The following is an 18,151-nucleotide window of genomic DNA, read 5'->3' on the forward strand; positions in this document are numbered from 1 at the left end:
CGAGAATACCGCCTCCTCATCTAATGCGTCTCCTATTAGGCATGTTATGCTACTGAGGTGCTTGTGGTCTGCGCTCCCTGTTACATAAAAAATCATCAGCGTCAATCTAGCTGTTTTGTGATGCAGGAAAACCAAGCCATTTAACCAACGCTCTATTCCCTCGACACTGTATGACCCTCTCTACGAGATACAAATCTGGCTCCGAGCTCTTCTGTAACTCTTCAGTATAAAAACATCCTGCAGTTTCAGTACCACAGCTGTCGTTTAAGAGGTAGTAGGTTCTAGGATTTGTTCTCTGCACTTTGTAAACTTTGAGTACCTCGGTTGACCAGTTTGGCATCAATGACTTCTCAAATGCTGTCTTTTATTTTGAAATACGTACTAATCACCTACATTAAATTGCTGTTTTTGCGGATCTAGCATTTCAGTACGATTTTATACTGTATCTCGAAGTCTGTTATCATGAATATCGATCGCTCTCATTTTTATTGTGCGATGTTTGGTTCCATTATACCGTGCAATTTTTTGCGGGAGGACATTGGTCCATTTGTGCGCGCTATTAAGACTGAATTACATCCACATTTGGGATTTCACTGTTCTGTTCAGACATTCCACGATACTCGTCCTCAAGCGCGTGAACGTCGAGTAGTGATGTACCCCAAACCGCACTATCACGGTCATGAAATATCTAGTGTAAAACTCGTCGCCATGATCTGTTTGAAGACTGTCGAATGTCAATACCATCACCGTTGCTATTTTTTTCACCACCCAATATATGTTATAAAATGGATTTTTATTTCACATTGCTTCAACTTTTTGCGTTCTTATGCAGATCAGTCAAAAGCAATATTTTACGATACATTTCCAGATCTTTAGGCGAATAATTTACAGTTTTTGTGGATCTTAGGAAACTATGGCTCAGTGTTCCGGATGTTCTTTAAGACTTATTATCACAGACCTGTATTGTTTTTTTCATTTATACACTCCCGGAAATGGAAAAAACAACACATTGACACCGGTGTGTCAGACCCACCATACTTGCTCTGGACACTGCGAGAGGGCTGTACAAGCAATGATCACACGCACGGCACAGCGGACACACCAGGAACCGCAGTGTTGGCCGTCGAATGGCGCTGGCTGCGCAGCATTTGTGCACCGCCGCCGTCAGTGTCAGCCAGTTTGCCGTGGCATACGGAGCTCCATCGCAGTCTTTAACACTGGTAGCATGCCGCGACAGCGTGGACGTGAACCGTATGTGCAGTTGACGGACTTTGAGCGAGGGCGTATAGTGGGTATGCGGGAGGCCGGGTGGACGTACCGCCGAATTCTCAACACGTGGGGCGTGAGGTCTCCACAGTACATCGATGTTGTCGCCAGTGGTCGGCGGAAGGTGCACGTGCCCGTCGACCTGGGACCGGACCGCAGCAACGCACGGATGCACGCCAAGACCGTAGGATCCTACGCAGTGCCGCAGGGGACCGCACCGCCACTTCCCAGCAAATTAGGGACACTGTTGCTCCTGGGGTATCGGCGAGGACCATTCGCAACCGTCTCCATGAAGCTGGGCTACGGTCCCGCACACCGTTAGGCCGTCTTCCGCTCACGCCCCAACATCGTGCAGCCCGCCTCCAGTGGTGTCGCGACAGGCGTGAATGGAGGGACGAATGGAGACGTGTCGTCTTCAGCGATGAGACTCGCTTCTGCCTTGGTGCCAATGATGGTCGTATGCGTGTTTGGCGCCCTGCAGGTGAGGGCCACAATCAGGACTGCATACGACCGAGGCACACAGGGCCAACACCCGGCATCATGTGTGGGGAGCGATCTCCTACACTGGCCGTACACCTCTGGTGATCGTCGAGGGGACACTGAATAGTGCACGGTACATCCAAACCGTCATCGAACCCATCGTTCTACCATTCCTAGACCGGCAAGGGAACTTGCTGTTCCAACAGGACAATGCACGTCCGCATGTATCCCGTGCCACCCAACGTGCTCTAGAAGGTGGAAGTCAACTACCCTGGCCAGCAAGATCTCCGGATCTGTCCCCCATTGAGCATGTTTGGGACTGGATGAAGCGTCGTCTCAAGCGGTCTGCACGTCCAGCACGAACGCTGGTCCAACTGAGGCGCCAGGTGGAAGTGGCATGGCAAACCGTTCCACAGGACTACATCCAGCATCTCTACGATCGTCTCCATGGGAGAATAGCAGCCTGCATTGCTGCGAAAGGTAGATATACACTGTACTAGTGCCGACATTGTGCATACTCTGTTGCCTGTGTCTATGTGCCTGTGGTTCTGTCAGTGTGATCATGTGATGTATCTGACCCCAGGAATGTGTCAATAAAGTTTCCCCTTCCTGGGACAATGAATTCACGGTGTTCTTATTTCAATTTCCAGGAGTGTAGTTATAGGCCGCATTCCCAACATGTATGATTTATCACCACTGACACCAAATGTTTTGTCTATCCTAGCGTCGCTGTGACCGTCAATGAAATCGGCAATAGCGTCATTGCCGTCGTTGTGGAGTTTGGATGAGAGTTTCTCGAGAGATTCAGAAACTAATTTAAAGGCTTCTCGCAGTGTCTGCTCTCGCTTCAAATGCCCTAGCCTCAGTAACCGTAACCTCTCGCGAAAGGCCTTCCGTGCCTCAATGACTTTATGCCTAGTCCACATCTCGTCTTATACTAATCGGACTTCTGTGCTGCGTGAGGTTTTGTATTTCCGCTCTTCTTCTTATGCTGCTCCCCCTTTTTGGTAACAGCTATTTCCCTTTCAGTCAATAGTTTACTTTCTACTCGATTGCACTAACCCGATCATTTGGTGTATTGTTCAGTCTCTGAAGGGTTTGAAAATATGTCTCTAGTTCCTTGTGTATGCCTCCAACTTTACGATCGAGAGTTTGAATTTTCACATCAATGTACAAGCCAATGTATTGTCTGTGCACCCGCATCCTATCAAACAGAGTTCCTGGAATGCGTGCGAATTTATCGATGATAATTTATACTGATGTACTCACCTCTTTACATGGCTCCTGGTAGTTCCGTCTATATCTGCTATGTTTCAGCTTTCTTGTTTTACCAATAACGAGAAACCAATACTGTGAGTGATTCCAGCAATCTGCAAATATCTTTACAAAATCATTGGACGACATATCATTTCCTACATGAGCCTGGTAAATATGTTTTAAATTCAGATTGTCCTGTTTGAATGCTATAATTAAGTTTGCATTATCCCTCACCAGCTGTTTTGGGATTCTGGAATATGCCTGATTCAGATAAAACACGTCGACAGCCATATGGAGACCGAAACAGAAATATCGCCGAATTTGATCTTAGTTTTCCACAGCAACGTTTTCAAATATGAACACTGTGTTTGGCTTTACTTTCTCCGTTGGAGGGATATCACTACTCTCACTAAATGTCGTATATGTGAATGTCACAGCATCAGCAATATATTCTGTAATAGTTGGTGTTTGCTATAAAACAGTGTTTTTGAAAATACACGTACATGCTCAAAGCGGACTCCATCCGAATGTGTTAGCAGTAACATGAGAACATTTGTCTTGCAATAGTTGCATAGACCTCCAATTATTGATCTTATGTTGTCGAGAAGGAGTATGCCATTCTTCTTTTGGTCTTCTTGCGCACCGTCACAGTTCCAGTACCTAACAACAAAGTCTTAACACTTCACCTACCGTGCCATGATACCTACTACATCAGGTACTGGCGTGCATTGCGTTTTTATAGAAAATAATGACCACTTGTCCTTCCATGATACCGACTATATCAGGTACTGCCATGCAATAGGCTTTTACGAGGAATTTAGTGAAATGACATAATTTTCTGCTGTTGAATGTCACAGTGAAAATACAAGCGGCAACAGCTGTTGTACTTGCAATATAATAAGCGGTGAGAAATAACAAAAGACATACACACGGTTACATACATTTTAATTCAGATTATACGCATGATGCACTACATTAACAGATTTCTTTTTATCTTAACAAGAGTACAGAATGTAGAAAATAAATCCTTCTTGTAAGCACAGAATTCACCATGTATTTCTCTGAAACATATTGGCAGTACATTAGTTTTCGTTGGCACGATACTGACCCACTCTTCAAAGTCGTTTACATGCACATTCTTCATACTTAGATACTCTGCAATGTTTCTATAAACAGCTTTAACAGAAGGCAACCATCTGTTCAGTCTTTCAAAGCAATGGATAAAATCATCTGTAGACTGAATAGGGTTTTAGCGGTGAAGTGCTGTAGATAAATGGATATGTTATCTGATTTCACATGGAATGCAGAATCATTGTACACTTCAGCCCAACCCAAGGACAAAGAAATTCCCATCAAAATTCGAAATTCCCACCAATAGGGTAGGTGGGTGAACGGAAAGGTTGTTTTTTGTTTTTTTTTGTTTTTTTTTGTTTGGGGTTTAAGGGCGCTCAACTACTGAGGTCATTAGCGCCCAGTCACAATTGTAAGAGCACATAGAATCTAGTAAAACTCAAGGGGGGAGGGGGGGGACACACCAGAAAGTTCTTACAAAGATGCAGATAAAATAAGTGAAAGAGTTAAATGGCTTTGGACAAGCCAGTCAAAGTAATAATACGAAGAACACGGACAGCTGCTCGAGCGTCATCAGCTAAAATATCCTGTAAAGTAGATAGCAGAGACAAGACAACACGAGATTGACTAAAACGGGGACACGACAATAAAACATGGCGCACTGTCAATGCATGACCACAAGAACACTGCGGGGCTGGGTCATCGGAGAGCACGTAGCGGTGGCTAAACCGGCAATGTCCAATCCGCAACCTGGTCAGAAGGACCTCTTCTCGCCGAGATGGTCGGGAGGAGGTTGTCCAAGCAATGGGGAACGGTTTTACGGCCCGGAGCTTGTTTCCTCGAAGCGATGACCAAGTATCCCACCACAGTGACACAAGCCTCTTACAAACAACCCCACTAATGTCAGATGATGGGACACAATGGGAGGCTGGCCGAGGCAGGAGTAATGCAGCCTCGGCTACAGCATCAGCAGCCTCATTCCCAGGCACTCCTACATGGCCGGGAACCCACAGAAAGCTGACAGGAGAGCCATCATCAGCAAAAGAGTGGAGGGACTGCTGGATCCGTTGCACCAAGGGATGGACAGGATATGGAGCTCCAAGCCCCTGAAGAGCACTGAATGAATCAGAGCAGAGTACATACGATGAATGGCGGTGGCGGTGGGCACACTGAACGGCCTGATGGAGAGCAAAAAGCTGGCCATAAAGCTGGAACACTGGTCGAGGAGCCGGTATTTAAAGGTGATGGCCCCAACGACAAAGGCACAGCCAACACCATCATCAGTTTTGGAGCCATCAGTGTAAATAAAGGTGTGACTGGCAAGTCGCGCACGAAGTTCAACAAACCGTGAGCAATACACTGCAGCCAGAGTACCCTCCTTCAGGAGCGAGCTGAGGTCGAGATGAATATGAACCAGAGCCTGGAGCCAAGATGGTGTCGGGCTCTCACCCTCTCTGAAGGTGGTAGGGAGGGCAAAATCCAATTGTTGAAGCAGGCGACGAAAGCGGACTCCAGGGGGCAGCAGGGCAGACACGTAAAACCCATACTGAGGGTCGAGAGAATCGGCGAAGGAGGACTGATAAGAGGGGTGGTCAGGCATTGACAACAGCTGGCAGGCATACCGACAAAGCAGTACGCCACGCTAGTCGGTCAATGGTAATTCGGCAGCTTCAGCATAAAGACTATCGACGGGACTAGTGTATAATGCTCCAGTCGCAAGATGTAACCCCCGATGGTGGATGGAGTTGAGACAGCATAAGAGGAATGGACGAGTAGACGAGGCTCCCATAATCCAGTTTTGATCGGACTATGGACCGATACAAGCGAAGCAGGACAGTGTGATCCGCTCCCCAAGATGAACCACTAAGAACTCTGAGGACATTAAGGGAACGTGTACAACGGGCAGCCAAATAAGAGACGTGCAGAGACCAACAAAGTTTCCTGTCCAGTGTGAGCCCTAGAAACTTAGTTGTTTCCACGAATGGGAGAACAACAGGACCGAGATGTAAGGATGGCGGAAGGAACGCTTTATATCGCCAAAAGTTGATGCAAACCGTCTTCTCTTCAGAGAACTGGAAGCCATTAGCCACACTCCATGAGTATAGCCTGTCAAGACAACGCTGAAGGCAGCGCTCCAGGAGGCATGTTCTCTGGGCACTGCAGTAGATCGCAAAGTCATCGACAAAAAGAGAGCCTGAGACATTAGGTGGAATGCAATCCATAATAGGATTGATCGCTATGGCAAAAAGGGCTACGCTCAAGACAGAGCCCTGAGGCACTCCGTTCTCCTGGAGGAAGACGTCAAACAATACGGAACCCACACATACCCTAAACTTTCGATCTGTTAAAAAGGAATCAATAAAAAGAGGCAGGCAACCACGTAGAGCCCACCTGTGCATAGTGCGGAGGATACCTCCTCTCCAACAGGTGTCATAACCCTTCTCCAAATCGAAGAACACGGGTACCATTTGGCGCTTTCGCAAAAGGTCACAAGGTGGTCAACAGTGGAGCGGTGGCGACGAAAGCCGCATTGAACATTGGTAAGTAGCCGTCGAGATTCAAGAATCCAAACTAACCGAGCGTTAACCATGCACTCCATCACTTTACAGACACAGCTTGTAAGAGAAATGGGGCGGTAACTAGGAGGAAGGTTCTATCCTTCCCAGGTTTGGGTATAGGAACAACGACGGCGTCACGCCAATGCATGGGGACTTGACCTTTGGTCCAGACACGATTGTAGGTATAAAGAAGAAAGCTTTTGCCTGCCGGAGAAAGGTGTGTCAGCATCTGAACGTGAATGGCATCTGGCCTCGGAGCAGAGGACCGGGACAGTGCAAGTGCACGTTCGAGTTCCCGCATAGTAAAGGGGAAATTATAATTTTCCAGATTCAGTGAGTGGAAGGAGGGTCGCCGAGTCTCCTCTGCCTCTTTCCTGGGAAGAAAGGTGGGGTGGTAATGGGCGGAGCTTGAAACCTCCGTGAAAAACCGGCCGAAGGCGTCGGACACATCCTCAGGATCAACAAGTACCTCATTACCTGAAGTCAGGCCAGGTACCGAGGAGTGGGCCCTAATGCCCAACAGCCGGCGCAGGCCACCCCAGACGACAGAAGAGGGAGTAAAACTGTTAAAGGAGCTGGTGAAAGAGGCCCAACAAGCTTTTTTGCTGTCTTTGATGACTGTACGGCATTGCGCTCTGAGTCGTTTGTATCCAATACAATTCGCCAACGTAGGACAGCGGCGAAAGGTGCGTAAAGCACGTTGTCGAGCACAGGTAGCGTCTCTACAAGCCTCATTCCACCAGGAGACGGAAACGCGACGTGAAGAAGAGGTAGTACGAGGAATGGAACGTTCGGCAGCATTGATGATAACAGCTGTGAGGTATTTGACCTGATTGTCACAACTGAGAAAATCGTGATCCGAAAAGGTCGCCATGGAGGAGTAAAGTCCCCAGTCAGCTTTTGGTATGTTCCAGCTAGAAGGACGTGGGGATGGGGTGTGGTGCAGGAGACGAATTACACAGGGGAAATGGTCGCTTGAATAGGTGTCAGAAAGGACATACCACTCGAACCGACGGGCAAGAGTGGTAGAACAGATCGAAAGGTCCAAGTGGGCGTAGGTATGAGTAGAGTCCGAGAGGAAAGTCGGGGCGCCAGTATTGAGGCAGACAATATTGAGATGGTTGAAGACATCCGCCAAGAGGGAGCCTCTCTGACAGGATGCAGGAGAGCCCCAAAGGGGATGATGGACATTGAAGTCGCCAAACAATAAAAACGGCAGAGGAAGCTGAACAATCAGGTGCATCATGTCAGCCCAACTAAGTGCGGATGACGATGGAGTGTAGACAGTACAAACCGAAAAAGTAAAGGCAGAAAGAGTAATACGGACAGCTATTGCTTGGAGTGGGGTGGTCAATGGGATGGGATGGTAATAGACATCTTCCCGAACGAGCAACATGACCCCACTATGAGCTGGAATACCGTCTACAGGGGTGAGGTCAGACCACTCCGAGGTATAGTGGGTAAAAGCAATACGGTTAGTTGGGCGCAACTTGGTTTCCTGGAGACCAAGGACAAGCGGACAGTGCAGGCGGAGGAGCAGTTGTAATTCCTCCCAATTAGATCGAATAGCTCTTATGTTCCAATGTAACAAAGCCATTGCTAGTCAGAAGAAAGGGGGAATGAAACGGGTGAAGAGCTCGTCACCTCGACGGCCATGGAGGGCCAGGTTTCGAGGGAACAACACTACAACCGGCGGGAGGTGGATCCTGTTCCATCGAGTCGTCGTCAGCTGCGGCCACATTCCTGGGTTGTGTACGAGGGGCAGCATCATTCGCCGACAACAGGACAGCTGAGCGCCTGGCAGCAGAGCACCCTGGCCAAACTGAGGACGGCCAGGAGCAGCCACGCATGGATGGAGCGTCAAACGTAACAAGCCGGGGTGGAGAGGGGGATAAAGACTTCTTCTTGGTGGCCTTTTTGGATGTCCGATGAGGCACGGGGATGATGGGCTGGACCGAAGAAGGTCCTCACGCTCGGGGTCTGTTTTGGAACGCTGGACCTCGGAAGCCGGGGTCCGGAACGTTTCCCCGATGGACGCCTGAGAAGAGGATCGCTTCTCAGGTGGTGGAGGAGGAGGAGGAGGAAGGGTGGCCCCTGGGGCAGAGCGGGCACGAGGGAGGAGGATTTGGAAGGGAGGGGTTTGGGATGCGTTATCATAGACCCCGGATGGGGTGAGGAGGTGGAGGGGGGACAGGATAGGGGTAAGAATACTGTGGAAGGAGTGGACATGACTGAGGCAAACGAAGCGCAAACACCGAAAGCAGCGCATAGGATGCGTGCATCATATTCAGTGCCAGATGCGGGACAATGGACACTGGGATCTCCCCAAGTTGGTCACACACCTGGAGCCCCGCCGACTGTGTGGCGGAGGTGGTCTATATAAGAACGGACCCCGAACGCATTTTACTGAGAGCCTCGATTTCCCCTAAGGTGTCCTCGATGTGCTGGACAAAGAACATGGGTTTGGAGGTGGCGAACGTCCCCCCATCGGTCGGAGAACAGACTAAATAGCGGGGGAAGTACTTCGCCCCAAGCTGGCGGGCCTGTCCTTCCTCCCAGGCAGTGGCCAAGGGGGAAAGGGCAGGGGAACCAGAACCAGAGACAGTACCTTTCTTTTTAAAAGACTCGGCTGCAGATCGACCTGATACATGTTGACGTTTCATCTGCGGAACGTCCGCCCCAAAACCACCCACTCCGACCAGGGGCTCTCCCCACGGGCGTCATCCAGCCTCAGCCTCAGCCTTTGCAAGGGCCACCTGGCAGGATGACCGTTGCCGGGAGTCCTGATGCCCCAAGGAGACGGGCATCTACTCCTTGGCCGACGTGGGGAGGATGCATCGGCAGTACGATCCCTGTGTTGTCAGTGAGCTACAACCTAGAAGGTACACGATGATCCCACCACAACGGACTGGCTACCGAGCTGGATTTCGGGTGTCATGGAAAATCCATCATGATCGTAGGTGCAGATGGGGACGCACTATGGGCGTAACTTGTGCAACCCATCAGGCGTTTAGGCACAATTTGAGGAATAGTGGGTGCGGTTACAACGCCGTTACAATGCTGAGTGCCAAGGTCTTAGTGCACTGAGGACCACGTAAGGCATCCTTTCCCAAAAGGCTCGTACTTCTGTAGAATTTTGAAAAATGGAGGTCAAACCCCAAGGGGGACCATCACATGGAAGGCCGAAACGGTTGAAACTCCTTTTAGTCGCCTCTTACGACAGGCAGGAATACCTCGGTCCTATTCTTACCCCGGACCCGCAGGGGGTGTGAACGGAAAGGGGTGGTGGGAAGAGGGGAGCAGGATGCAACTCACATGGAGGCTAACGAAAACACATGACATCATCTGGGTATGGAGATGGGCATGGTTGGGAGTGGGGTAATTACTTGATCAATTTAATTAACTTGCATGTCAATTTGATATCAAAATTGTAGCAGCACCACCAGTAACCTACTACTCTCGTGTTCTGTTTTCATTCTCATCTGTTCCCTAGGCATCCACAGGCTTGTGGTGGCGTAATTGATTATGACTACATCGTCTTTGAAAAAGTCACAGCCCACAACCACATCAAATTTAAGATCAACATCTTCGCCAATTACGTGGAAACGATGCCTCACTTGCCTTATGTTTCTCGTCTGTAGTTTGAGGGTTACAGTTCGCTCAGTCTTTGCAACAGAATCCTAATACTTTCTGCTGGATTATATTCTCCCCAGTTTATCTAACTACTTCTCCTAACTAAGCGTATCTGCACACCACACCGCTATCTGCGAGAAATCTCAGGCAATTAGTAATGCCGTCCAGACACTCCAATAGCGTAAACTCATATTTACTTATACATATAATTGCTAATATCAAATGGTTCAAATGGCTCTGAGCACTATGGGACTTAACATCTGAGGTCATCAGTCCCCTAGAACTTAGAACTACCTAAACCCAACTAACCTAAGGACATCACACACATCCATGCCCAAGGCAGGATTCGAACCTGTGACCGTAGCAGTTGCGTGGTTCCGGACTGAAGCGCCTAGAACCGTTCAGCCACCTCGGCCGACCTTGCTAATATTTTTCCAGGTCAGGCGTAAGTCGGCGCTTTATTACACCATTACTTAGTTTTCCTGGCTTTTACTTCTCCTACGTGCATTCTGCGCATGGAAAGCATTTCCTGGGCAGTCTCTCTCGCATTGACCGTTTCATTTGCATTTCAGAGACGTTACGGACTTCAGATGCATGCATGGCCCTCTATAACTTGGCGAATTACACCTCAATACTCGTGATTGATCCGTTTCCCTACCTTTTCTTGAGTCATCTCCTGATACATCCGGCTCCACCTTTCTTACTCTTTTATCTGCACGATACTCTCACGCCATATGGCCCGGCTTCCCAAAAGTGAAACACTTGGTGGCTTTCTTCTTGGTCCACAGCACCTCACATCTACCTCCACCGCCACCTGGGGCGATCGTCTTTCCTCAGGCCGAGGCTATCGCGCTCTTCTCCGTAAGAGCTACCTCTGTCGCCTCTGCTAACGTTAGTTGCTCAATTCGTGCATGCACTATTGTCTTTATCCTGACATCATTAAACTCTTGGATACACACTGATCGGCTTGTTTTCTAAATGAGAGCAAGTTGCCTTCTAGTTCCGATTCTCGGAAGCTATCTGTGATTGCTTCCCTGAAATGGTGATCCATGGTAGCCAACCCAAGCTCGACTGCGCTACACTTTCCCCGTGTTCTTGGTGACTTGCAAACGTCTGACATATGTAGAAGTCAAGTATCATTTTACCAGCATAGTCTTCAACTAATGTGGCACGCACATCTTGCCAAGTGCCACTTAGGTCTCTGACTAATAACTTCCTATGTGCTGAGTCCACTGATTTGTTTTAACAAATTTCAAAAGGGTATCATGCTGTTCTATGTCTAAGTTCAAACGCAAGATTATAATAGTTGAGGAACTCATTCCGAGTGTTCTTAGTGCCACCAAATAATTGCGGTATTAATTTTAGCACATCTGTCATACTAACGAATTGCCTACTTTGTGACTTAGCGCATCAGAGCCTGCGCTTGAAACATTCGTCTTGTGATTTTCCTGCTAGTCTTTCAACTCACTGTTGGACTTCTCGCTGCTACCGTTGCTTTTGTGCTGCATCGCCTCTGTATCGTCTGTGACCCCGTGTAATCTGCTGCAGTTGCCACTGGCTGCGCTTCTCGTCGTCGTCGTCGTCGTCGTCGTCGTCGTGTTCGGCCTCGCCCCCCTGTCCGTAATTTCTGGTGCTGATGCACCGCCTCTGCACGCCGTTTCGACCCCTCGTTGCCCGCAGTGGGCGCAGGCTGTCCTCGCACTGTCGTCTGGGTCCTCGCGCTGCCGTCTTCAGCTGCCCCTGACCGCTTTCTGGGATGTCCTCACTCGACTACGGCGGCCATCAATCTGCTACTACTGAGACTACACCACTCCGTCCTCAAGCACCGTATGTCTGCTGGGCTGGTGCTGGCCTCTTCTTCAGACTTTTTCAAGCGCTGTCCGTTCCTTGGCGCTGAATAGGGACCATCTCCTCCTTCTTCCAGTTCGATTCTACACAGAGTACGCGAAAGAACTTGCCCCCCTTCTAACAGTCGTGTACCGCAAGTCTCTAGAGGAACGGAAGATTTCAAATGATTGGAAAAGGGCACAGGCAGTTCCAGTTTTCAAGAAGGGTCGTCGAGCAGATGCGCAAAACTATAGGCTCATATCTCTGACATCGACCTGTTGTAGAATTTTGGATCATGTTTTTTGCTCGCTTATTGTGTCGTTTCTGGCAACCCAGAATCTACTCTGTAGGAATCAACGTGGATTCCGGATACAGCGATAGTGTGAGACCCAACTCGCTTTATTTGTTCGTTAGACCCAGAAAATATTAGATACAGGCTCCCAGGTAGATGCTATTTTAGTTGCCTTCCGGAAGGCGTCCGATACAGTCCCGCACTGTCGCCTGATGAACAGAACAAAGCATGTTCTCAATGGAGAGACGTCTACAGGCGTTAAAGTAACCTCTGGCGTGCCACAGGGGAGTGTTATGGGACCATTGCTTTCCACAATATACATGCGGCTTTTCGAGGCTGATGCTGTAGTAAACAGAGAGGTTGCAGTATTAGAAAATTGCAGCGAAATGCAGGAAGATCTGCAGTGGATAGGCACTTGGTGCACAGAGTGGCAACTGACCCTTAACATAGACAAATGTAATGTATTGCGAATACATAGAAAGAAGGATCCTTTATTGTATGATTATATGATAGCAGAACTAACACTGGTAGCAGTTACTTCTGCAAAATATATGGGAGTATGCGTATGGAACGATTTGAAGTGAAATGATCATATAAAATTAACTGTTGGCATGGCAGGTCCCAGGTTGAGATTCACTGGGAGAGTCCTTAGAAAATGTAGTCCATCAACAAAGGAGGTAGCTTACAAAACACTTGTTCGTCCTATACTTGACTACTGCTAATCAGTGTGGGATCCATACCAGGTCGGGTTGACAGAGGAGGTAGAGAAGATCCAACGAAGAGCGGCGCGTTTAGTCACTGGGTTATTTGGTAAGCGTGATAGTGTTACGGAGATGTTTAGCAAACTCAAGTGGCAGACTCTGCTGTAAGAGAGGCGCTCTGCATTGCGGTGTAGCTTGCTATCCGGGTTTCTAGAGAGTGCGTTTCTGGATGAGGTATCGAATATATTGCTCCCCCCTGCTTATATCTCCCAAGGAAATCACGAATGTAAAATTAGAGAGATTTGAGGGCACATGGAGGATTTCCGGCAGTCGTTTTTCCTGCAAACCATATGCGACTGGAACAGCAAAGGGAGGTAATGACAGTGGCACGTAAAGTGCCCTCCGCCACACACCGTTGGGTGGCTTGCAGAGTATAAATGTAGATGTAGATGTTCTCGGGAGCTCTTTTATTCTCCTGGTTCCTGTCTCTGCTGCTGGCCTGTGTACAGGTTAATCCGGGTTCACACAGGCAACAAGAATATCGCCACAAGTCAAGTCATTCTGAAGTGGCGCTGTGAGCTACCGTTCACACGGGACTCCACAAATTCTTCGTAATTGCGCAGTTTTCAAAATGGCGTCACCTGTATCAGCTGATTAAATGGCTGTACATATTACTAAATAAGATGTTTTGGAAACATAATAAATGTAAAATATTACTTACCAAAGTGTTTCTTGTCTATTTTGTCTCGACTAAATGTTTTAAGAACTGGTCTGCAGCTTCAAACCAAGAAAGGCTGGGTTTATAAATACTGTCTGTAGACGCACCACTCTTAAGTGATTTCAGTAATTTTTTATGTTCATTCATGTAAGCATTTCGACTGCTTAGAATTTTTAACTTTGTTGTAGCTACATCAGTTCCAGGTACATATTCACACATACTGTTTACTATTTCAATTAATGCAGCATCTCTCAAATTTCTGTCTTTGTATGATTCGCTTTTGTGGTTCCAAAGGAATTCTCGTTCTTGATACACCTACAAGTATCTCATAATTGTCGCTGTTGATCACTTTTTCGACATATTAATAGCAAACGCACAAAGAAAAGCACTATCTGCGAATGAAGACGCACTAGAAAGGTTTTAATCCAGCCGCGAGGTAGCAATCGAATGAAGTTATTCGATTATGGAGAAGGGAAAATGGCGCAACAAAGTAGAACCTAGTTCAACTTTTTGTGGCGTGACAATAGTTGCGCTTCTTAAATGGCGCCACCGAAAACTAGGAGTTCACACATGTAACTACAAAGCAACTGCAGTTCGCCATTCGCAGTGGCGATACTTTTGTTGCCTGTGTGAACCCGGCTTTATTCACGTAATGTAAAAGGAGTTCTCAAAGCTGTTCCATTGTTTTGACTCGGGCTGAGTAGTTCGATATTCCAAAGAGAGGTGGACCTACTCCTATAACTCATAGCGTGATAACTGCATGCTAATCCACGACCAACCCCACACCTGACACAAGAAAATAGTGTCCTTATGTTGCATCCACCGAGCAGTCTAGACACTCAATGACAGTGGAGAATGGAGAAGGTCTGCCCACTCAGCCAATGTGGAGATAGCTGACTGGAAGTTCGAGAGAGTTATGGAACTCGGTAGGGAAATAATTGAACAAAGGCAAGACTTTAATAACTACAATCTTTAAATAGTCGTCTGAGCCAGAATAGGATAATGACTTGATTGCAAAATCCCATGGAGGGAGGTATGTGACAAAGTACGAGTACGAGTCAGAGAAAATATTACAAGACCAGGCCCTGGGCCTGACTTACACAGACAGCTCACTCAGACTGCTGTCTGTAGTGGACTTTGGATAAGGAATTTGTCATGAAGGAAGTGAAGTTTTTGAGACATTAGTGAAATGGGTATATCACCAGATCCTGAGAAGCTGAAGGCAATAGAGGAATTGGCAGTGCCCTCAAACTGAAAGTAATTGAAAACAATTTTGGGACTGTTTGTCTTCTACCACAAATTTTTGAGTGAAAACTTGCTCCATAATCTATCCATGATGCAGCTACTAAAGAGGAATTCCACTTTAGTGTGACAGAGTGATGTGCATAATCATTTAGAAACCTGGAGGCAGAACTGCTCCATAGAAAAATATTATACCATTCCAGTTTCAGTATTCCATTTTGTATTGCTACTGTTACATGCGGATATTTACAGGACAATTGTACTTGATATGAATATGTCTGAACTAGAAGGCCTCACTGTGGTGTGGGCGTTCCAGAAATTTCAACAGTACCTACTGTGAAACAAAACTATTGTCTTCATAGATCACAAGCCATGAACTTGTATTTTGTAGCATAGCGGACTCACTAGGTTGGAGATACATTGAAATGAAGATACATAATATAAGAGGTGGAGAGAATGTTATAGCAGATGCTTTGTCTAAGATGCCAAGGGCGACAGAGAGTGTTCAGGAGCTGACACAGGACAAGTCTGAGGAAAAAATACTATACATTGAAAAAATGAAAGATGAGAAAGTGATTGGGAAGGTGTCCTAGACTAACAGATGTGAGCAGAATGCAGGTGGAAACTTGAGATTGGTTAAGTGTTATTTGAACTCTGAAGGTTATCCAGAGGGCAAGGTCTATTATAAACTGTACAAGGATATCCTGTTTAGGTGTAAGGGCGAGAAAATAAGATTGAAAGCTATGCTTATCAGACCATCGTGTGGAGAATTAACTAACCTAGTACATTGCCAAGTTTCAAAAAGTATTATATTTAACAACTTCTGGAGAAGGGCAAAAAAGAGGCTCTCTCTGTGAGATACAGGTCAGGAGGCAAGGGAAATTATCATGTCAGTTCACGTTTGGGGCAAGTGTACTCATTACTAGAGCTAGAAATTAAAAGCAGTAAATTTGTTTGGCCCTTTCCCAGTGTCAAGAGAAGGGTGTAATTACATGTTTGTGGTCCTAGAAACATTTTCAAAGTCTGTCAAACTGTAATCAATGAAGAGAGCAGACGCAAGGACTGTTGTATAAATTGGAAACAGATTATATACCCCAACTGGGAAAACCAGACACTTTACCATTGGACAATGCTCCCCAGTTTGTGTCTAGGTGGTTCAAGCAGTGCATGGCCAAAATTGGTATAAACCACATTAAAATTTCAGCTTATTCCCACAAGAGAACATAAGTGAGAGTATTGTAACAGAGCTGTAGTGGTTGTGCAGGACCTACTGCACCAGATATTTACACACGGATCTTGTAAATTGTGTGTTCCATCGAGTTCAGATCAGATGAATTTCGCCACCATGACAACACTAGTTCATGCTCCTCATACCACTGTAGCACAATTCTAGCACTGTGACAAGGACGGTTACCCTGCTGGAAGATGCCACATGCATGAAGGGATGAAAGTACTCCATAGTAATCTTCATGTATTCCATCGCTGTCATGGTGCCTTGAGTTGCCACCACAAGTCCCATGGAAGCACAGGTGAATGTCCTCCACAGACTGTATGGGGTGCAGTGCATGTTTAGAGCAGCTGGTCGCCTGGATGACTGCATATCCAGACACGACCATCAACCTGGTGTTACTAGAAATGTGATTCATGCAACCACGTGACATATTTCTGTCAAGTCATTGTTAAGTCTCCACAATGCAGTGCTCACCAAAAATTTAATTAATTACTCTGTTGAGCCAACACAGGAATATGAAGGGGCTGTCTGCTTAGTGCCTCCCATTTAACTAAGTGCATTGGCTGGTGACCTCCAAAACACTATTCCCTGCACCAGTATTTCACTATCATCAGGTCTGCTGCAGATCACTGCCTACCTTACTTTACAGGGCAAGCAAGCCTTCAACCTCATTCTGCGATGAGGCGTGGATGTCCAAAACTGGTTTCACTGGCTTTAGCAACTGAATGGCGACCACAATCAATTTCTTAGATGCTTGTCACAGATGCCAAGCCACAACAGTCAACTCCTTGTCAAAGTTGCATACATCAGTTGATTTCTGTATCTGCAGTCATGTTTTTTGTAACTGTGACCAGGGTGGTCAAGGGGTAGCAATGCCGGAAAGCATGGCAGGACCTGCGGAGAGGCCAGTGAACAACTACACAACGGAAGAGGACAGACACTACCAACAAAGGACAGAACGAATACAACAAGATCGAACAATAGAGTCACAAGGAAACAAATGCATCCACTCATACACGAACCAGGAAGTAAGCAGTCTAGCACAAAGCAAGGTGTAAACCAACCTAAGCGAGATTAGACTTACTGGCTGAGCGAGAGGCCTGCGCTTAAGTAAGCTATCGGAGGTGCCGCTATTGCCCGCTGGGACCATGTCTTCAACTGTGGTGCCCTCACACTAAAAGTGGGCCAGGAGGCGCACGCCGCCACAGCTTACGGTGCGATGGTGCAGAGACCTCTATGTGTCTTCGACGTCCATGGCGTAAGGTGCGGATTAAAATTCTGCGGTGCATGGTACCAGAATGTTGTCACCAGAATGATTCTCCAGTCATTTTTGCTGTGCATTTGAACTTTCTTTGCCATGTCACTTGCCTGCAATGTCACAAGGTGGCATTCTATCTCACAGTGGGCAATAGTCATATTGTTTGGCTCTTTAGTGTAGTTTGACAACAGTAAGTATGTAAGTTAATTTTTGTGACCCGTATGCTGCTACTTTTTCAATAAAACTTTGTTATTCAGACAGACATAGTTTACACATTTTTAAAATATATAATACAAAATTATATGTATGTATAGTGCACAATAGAATTAGGGTAATATGACTTTGGGCATCTGCCGTACTCCATTAAACAATAATTGAGGATTGAGTATGTTACCAAATTAGGCCTTTATCTTTCACAAATTAAGTACACAACAAAACATAATTACATCTTCATTCATTTACACAGTAAGAACTGAAATGTCCAACAGGTGTCAAAAACAAAGTGAAAACAATCATTTGTTCCATCATCGTGGGTGTTTTTTATTGGAATTTGAGAGCTTCAATAACATATATGCACCTGTTAGTGTTTATCACCACCTGACCCTATGTGGCACTCT

Source organism: Schistocerca gregaria, chromosome 5 (assembly GCF_023897955.1).
Source record: "Schistocerca gregaria isolate iqSchGreg1 chromosome 5, iqSchGreg1.2, whole genome shotgun sequence".
NCBI lineage: Eukaryota > Metazoa > Arthropoda > Insecta > Orthoptera > Acrididae > Schistocerca > Schistocerca gregaria.